The sequence below is a fragment of the Carlito syrichta genome, unplaced genomic scaffold (genome assembly GCF_000164805.1).
Source record: "Carlito syrichta isolate Samal-C Ts95f unplaced genomic scaffold, Tarsius_syrichta-2.0.1 Scaffold311753, whole genome shotgun sequence".
In the NCBI taxonomy this organism is placed as follows: Eukaryota; Metazoa; Chordata; class Mammalia; order Primates; family Tarsiidae; genus Carlito; species Carlito syrichta.
In genome coordinates, this window is record NW_007255849.1 from 239,542 (window position 1) to 247,068 (window position 7,527).

Consider the following 7,527-nt stretch of genomic DNA (forward strand, 5'->3'; position numbering starts at 1 on the left):
AATCAAAAAATTAGCCGGGTGTGGTAGCGCGTGCCTGTAATTCCAGCTACTTGGAAGGCTGATGCGGAAGGATCGCCGGAGCCCAGCAGGTCGAGGGCTGCAGTGGCCGGGAGCGGCCATTGCACTCCAGTCTGGGCGACAGAGTGAGACTCCAACTCAAAAGAAAGAAGACATTTTGTCATTTGTGACAACATGGATGAACTTGGAGGACATTATGTTCAGTGAAGTCAGTCAGGCACAGGCAGACAAATACCACATAGTCTCACTTGAATGTGGAATCTTAAGTTGAACTCATAGAAGCAGAGAATAGAATGGTGGTTATACTAGGGTCTGGAGGGAGTGGGTATTGGTCAAAGGGTACAAAGTTTCATTTAGATTAAACTGAGTAAGTTCAGGAGATCTATTTTTTTTTTCTTTTTTTTCAAGACAAGGTTTAGCTCTATTGTCCAGGCTGGGGTGCAGTGGTATAATTCATAACTGAGTGTAACCTTGAGCTCCTGAGTACAAGGGATCTGCCCACCTCAGCCTTCTGAGTAGCTAGTACTATAGGTGTGTCCAGCTAATTTTTAAAATATATATTTATATTTTTTAGAGATGGGGTCTTGCTATGTTGTCCAAGCTGGCCTTGAACTCTGGGCCTCAAGTGATCCTCACACCTTAGCCTCCCAAGTGCTGGGACTATAGATGTGTGCCACTGTGCCAAGAGATTATTATAGAGCATAATGATTATACTTAGCAAAAAAAAATTGTATCCTTGAAAATTGCACGGAAGGCTGAGGCAGAAGGATTGCCCGAACTCAGCAGATCGAGCTGCAATGGCTGTGAACGTGCTACTGCACTCCAGCCTAGGTGACAGAGTGGAACTTCAACTCAAAAAAAAGAAATTTCCTAAAAAAGTAAATTGTAAGTGTCCTCACCGTAAAAAAAAGTATGTGAGATAATATCTGTTGGCTTGATTTAGCCATTTTGCAGTGTATACCTATTTCTAGACAAGTTGTACGTGATAAATATATACAGTTTTTATTTTTCAATTAAACAATTTAAAAAAGAATGGTAGAATAGGGTGCAAAATATATTCAAACTGTTGCATGAATACTGCTCTTCAAATAGAGATGCTGCTGCTGTTGCTGAATTGTTGCCTATTAGGCTTCACACAATGTGATAGCACAAAATGTCCATTTGTTGCCTAGCATAAGAAAATTCAAAATTTTCTCTGAGGAGTCAATGTACAAGAAAGTGCAGGTTATAAGAAAGTTGCTGGTCAGGCTCAGTGGCTCAGCCTGTAATCCCAGCACTTTGGGAGGCCGAGGCAAGTGGATTGCCTGAGTCCGTGGGTTCAAGACCAGGCCCAGCAACTTGGCAAGACCTCATCTCTACAATAAATCAAAAATTAGCCAGGCATAGCAGCATGTGCCTGTAGTTCTGGCTACTTGGAAGGCTGAGGTGGAAGGATTGCCAGAACCCAGCAGGTCAACGCCGGGGTGACCGTGAGTGTGCCACTGCACCCCAGCCTGGGTGATGGAGTGAGACTCCAACTCAAAAAAAAAAAAGAAGAAAGTTGCCTAGTCAAGTAATGCTTATGTAAGATGTAATTTCATATCTCAAGAAACTTTGAGGGCATGAAATTACTTAAGGGACAGTTAGGCATGAGATTGTATGCACTTGTAAAGGTAACAGGAGTTAATGGACAGAGATGACGAATGAAGCCCAAACGTGAGATGGAAAAAGTACAGTTGTATGGTTGAAGTCAGAGGGTTGAGGTCCTGTAGCTCTGCCCCAGGCAGCCCTTAGGCATGTCCTGAAAATGCAATATTCAATTTATTTTTATTTCTTTATTCTTTTCATTCATTCATTCATGTTTATTAAGTCACCAAATATTTGAGTGTTTATTGTATACCAGGCAAGGCTGGTTTTTGAGTGTAAAGAGATGAGCAAAGTTCCCAAGGACTTGACCTTTCAAAAACCATCGTTCTAGAAGAGGCTTCCTGGTTGCACACAATTTCAGATAGTTATTAGACCTTGCCTCAATATCCCTGAGTTAAAGCTCTGCTAACTCTGGTATTGCCCACTCTGTACTCACCCTTGTTTTTATTTTTCGACTGCCAACTAACTGGTGAATTCTACAAGAAAATGCTTGCTTCTGCCATGGTCGTCATTGTCTTTTTAACCTTCTCCATTAACCTCTTACATAGGCATTCACTCTCATGATCATGATACATTCATGAATATACTCCAAATGTGACATCGATCCGGCATATAAATTAAAAGTTGCATTTTATCATTGCATTTTATTAATATTAAACTTGGAAGGAACAGAAGATAATGAGGACTCCTAAAGGTAGAGGGAGAAGGGAAAGGATTGAAAAACTACCTATGGGTACCAGGCTCAACATTTGGGGATGGGCTCAGTAGAAGCCCAAACCTCACCGTCACACAATATACCCATGTAACAAAACACAATGTACCCTCGAATCTAAACAGTAAATAAAGGAATAAATTTGGAGGACTCTAAGTTTAATTACTCTGAAAAAAATAAATCAAAGAGATGATAAGGAAGCCTGTCTTTGCTAGGTTACTGGCTTTAATGAGGACACCAAGGCTTAGAATGCCAAATAACTTAATTCAGTATGTAATTTGGAACAGATAATTATATTATAACATAAATGCTATAGAGGCCTGTGGAAATGCTAGAAAACTGGTGGAGGCAAGGAAAAGCTTCACAGAAGAGATGTTTGATGTGGGTTTTGAAGTGGGAATAATGGAAATAGAGGTGGGGACAGGTAGGGATATTAGTGAAAAGAAAAAACATTAACCAGCCTTCAGAGACAGGGGGGGCACATTCTAGGTGGAGGAAACTGTATGTGCACAAACTTGGCGGTGTGAAAAAGGATGACTTGTTGGAGCAAAGTAAGACGTGGTATACTTTAGAATAGATGGGAGAAGAGAAAACGGAGATTTGAGTTGAATATGGAACTAGACAGCTCACCAAAGATCTTGTATGTCAGAATGATAGATTAAAACACCTTTTCTGCAAATTAGGGAGAGGCAAACTTTAACTTTTGGAAGAGTCATTGTCACATTTGAGACTCAGAAGGAGCACCAGAAGCCAGTTGTAGAGAGCAGTGAAACAGAAGGCAGGGAACCCAGTGTGGATCTTATGACAAAGACTGTGGGAAGAGGTGATAAAGGCTTGAGCAAAAACAGTATACACAGAAGAGAGATACAAAAGATATGTATGACGGACAGAATCTGGCAAGTAACATCTTGTAAGGGGATGAGGGAAAAGAAGTTCAGAATTATCCCTTGCCTTCTGACAGAGTGGTAGAGGGTGGTGGCCCCAATCTTTGAGATGGGTCAGGGGCCGTGTCTTTTTCATGCTTATTATAGATGAATACACCCTCAATAAAGATTTTGTTGAGTGACAGTGTAACTTTGGAATATATCAGGGGTAAATGCAATTGTTTAGGAAAAACATGGCGTGTGGAGTTATCTCACTAAAGGAAGTGAAGAGCATGTATGGACCCCTGAGAAAAGACTTCATTTGAAAAGAGTCACTAGACCAATGACTTGGGCTTGAAAGAAACACTCAGTTATGTGGGGAAGAGTAGTTGGCTCTTACTTACACAAAGTATACTGTGACTTTTTTTTTGAGTTGGAGTTTCACTCTGCCACCCAGACTGGAGTGCAGTGGCTGCTCCCGGCCACCGCAGCCTTGACCTGCTGGGCTCTGGCGATCCTTCCGCTTCAGCCTTCCAAGCAGCTGGAACTACAGGCGCACACTACCACGTCCAACTAATGTTTTGATTTATTGTAGAGATGAGGTCTCGCCAAGTTGCCCAGGCAGGTCTCGAACTCGCGGGCTCAGGCAATCCACTCACCTCAGCCTCCCAAGGTGCAGGATTACAGGCTGAGCCACCGAGCCCTGCTTACTCCAACTTTTAATGGATAGACTATGAGTGGAATATGACTGTTTGAAGTATATAAATTGATGTTTGATCATGTTCTCTGTGTGGAAGTTTCTAGGCATCTTATAGAACTTTGGAGTGTGAACCAAGTGGAGTCTTTTCCTTTTAGGAGTTTACATTTTCAAGTTAATTAGATAAATCAGAGTAATGTCATAAATGCAACATACAGTTGAGTTTTAGGAATGTGGACAGGTTGGCTCATGGTGGATAGAGAGAAGTGAATCTGAGTCATAGCTTATTTAGAAAGAAATGTTCTTTTTTAGCTTTATATATAGAAAGTAGAACTAAGCTCACATTGATTTATTATCATTAAGAATCTATTTTAAGCCGGGCTCGGTGGCTCAGCCTGTAATCCCGCGCCTTTGGGAGGCTGAGGTGAGTGAATTGTCTGAACCTGCAGGTTCGAGACCAGCTTGGGCAACTTGGTGAGACCTCGTCTCTACAATAAATCAAAAATTAGCCGGTTGTGGTAGCGCGTGCCTGTAGTTCCAGCTACTTGGAAGGCTGAGATGGAAGGATCGCTGGAGCCCAGCAGTTCGACACTGGGGTGGCCGTGAGCATGCCACTGTATTCCAGCCTGGGCGACAGACATAGTGAGACTCCAATTAAAAAAAAAAAAGGAATTTATTGTAATGTTTCCATACTTTGTACTTAATGAATGTGATTTAAGCATAGTGATTTGGTATAAATTATTAAAAGTACTAACTTGTAGGGACGGCTGAATCAGTGACTTTTTATTATATCTAAATTATGTTTTATGAGATTGAGTTAAAGCTTGTAGAATGTACTTGGTTTATGTTTATATTGCAGCCTTAGACTAGGAATATATGCTCCCTGAAAGAAAGATGAAGATATTATATTAACAGCTTATAGATAAATATAGAGAAGGAAGGAAGTAACTTATTGTGAGCTCTTTGCCCTGAGTAGAAGTCCTTGGAGAACTACTGTTGGCAAAGAATGAAGCCTTCAGAAAGATTGTTACTGGGAATATTATAAGATTATAATGCAGAAATGCCTTCACTTTAAATACCTGAGGAAATATTTGCATGCTCTTTTTAAATCTGAAGGGCTTCCTTACCTGCAACATGTAGGGAATAACATCTGTTTTCAGAAAATTCTAAGCATTTTATTTAAAGTCACATAAGTCAATCATGATAATTTCTTATTGATCTGATTCTATTACTCTGTTAGGCCACATCTACTTTGGCCTCACTTGCCTTGGAAGCAAACAAAATAATTTAAGTAGCAGATTTGCTTTACACGCACACACACACACACACACACACACACACCTCACTTGCCTTGGAAGCAAACAAAATAATTTAAGTAGCAGATTTGCTTTACACACACACACACACACACACACACACACACACACACACACACACACACACACACACACGTTGTTGTCTAGTTTTAGATGCCTTCCTGACTTTTTAAACAAGCATTACTTTTTTCCCCCCCTCTCTTTCCTTTCATTGACTTACTCAAAAGTTGAGTGATTGTGTAGTATTATCATTCTTCATTTCTGAAATCCTTGACTTTGGTAATCAGTGGCAAGTATTTTTGAAGTTCTGTATTTCTCCTCATGAACTGAGACTGGACTTTTTCTTCTCAAAATTAACCTCCTGTCACCCCTCTTTCCCAGAATACATTAAGATGTATTCTACTTTTTGGCTTTTCCTGAAGAAGGGAATATTTTCTAGCAACATATATTTGAGCACTTATTATTAATTGATGAGTTCAGTAAAACCTCTTTTAGTAAGGCTCTTGGCAGAGATCAGGTTTACCAAATTTCAGGATTAATTGAGTCTGAGACTCTTTAAACTTAGGATAAAAATTTGGGTAATCAGCTACCTTGTAACCTGTTTTCCCTCCTGTATTCTCTGTTGCAGAACAGCACTTCCATTTACCCAGTTTTCCAAATTTAAAGCCTTCTCTTTCCCTACATTCCTTGTACATCTGTTTGAGTCACCATGTCCATCGGATTCTCTTTTCTTTATCTCCTAAGTCAGTGACACTGCCCCGTCTTTATCACTTTTTACCCTCACACTTTCTTTAGATAGCCTTTTAAACATCCTTTTCTCCCTTTATCTGGTTTCTGTTCTGCTAAAACATCCTCCTTATTGACGTCTGAGTGAGCTCTCTAAAACCATCCTATTTCTAATATTTTTTCTATCCCCCTCAGTATTTTAAGTCTTAAAGACTAGACACTCAAATCTTGTTTTTTTTAGACTTCAAAATTAAGAATTAGTGACCCCCCCTAAGATTAGGCCTTCACTGCAACCTGGAGTTAAAATAGAAAACATCTTTTGTAGGAGCTAAACTTTTAAGGATATATTTACATATCAATATGGTTAGAATTTTCATTGGGGATAATTTGACTTAGAAGCACACTATTTTAGAATGAATTGGAAAGAGTCCATTAATCTACATCTGGCTGGGTGTGGCGCCTCCTGCCTATAAACCTAGCACTTTGGGAGGCGGAGGTGAGAGGATTGCCTGAGCTCAGTGGTTCGAGACCAGCCTGGACAACTTGGCAAGACCTCGTCTCTACAGTAAATAAAAAAATTGGCTGGGCGTGGTGATACGCAACTGTAGTTCCAGCTGCTTTGAAGCCTGAGCCAAGCAAGTCAGGGCTGTGGTAGCCATGACCATGTAACTGAGACTCTGACTCAAAAAAAAAAAAAAGAAAAGAAAAGAAAAATGACATCTGACTTTCATTGTCTACTTTGACTGAATCAGTGATATCCAGTTGCCCAATATGATCCTGACTCTGTTCAAGAGGTGCACGTATTGCCTCATATAGTCAAAGCAGAAGTTGTGGGGGAGAAACACTTTTGTAAATATATGCCTGTGCTTTATTTGACAGTTTTGGAGACTGCAGTGGAAACTATTCATAAATCTTTGAAGGAGCCAAATATGGCAGCTTTAATAGGATACTAAGTAAAAATAATTTTTAAAGGAAATCCAACCTGTTTTTAGTCTCCAAATATAAGAATGGAACCCTACACTGAGTAGTATCTGCAATCATGTGTTGCTTAATGATGGGTATGTATTCTGAGAAATGCATTGTTAGGTGATTTCATCATTGTGCCAACGTCACAGAGTGTGCTTACACAAACCTGGGTGGGACAGCCTGCTATACACTTAGGCTCTAGGGATAGCCTATTGCTCCTGGCTACAAACTTATATAGCACGTGACTGTACTAAATACCATAGGCAAATACTATTGTAGCAGTGGTAAGTATCTGACTAAACCTAGAAAAGGTACAGTAAAAAATATAAAAGATTAAGAAGTGGTACACTGTTATAGGGCACTTATCACGAATGGAGCTTGCATGACTGGGAGTTGCTCTGGGTGGGTCAGGGAGCGGTGAGTGAATGTAAAGGCCTAGGATGCTTCTGTCCACAATTGTAGACTAGAAACACTGTACACTTAGGCTATACTAGGTTTATTGTAAATTTTTCTTTCTTCAATAATAAATTAAACTTGACTTACTGTAACTTTTTTTTTCTTTTGAGTTGGTGTCTCACTATTATCTAGGCTGGAGTGCAGTAG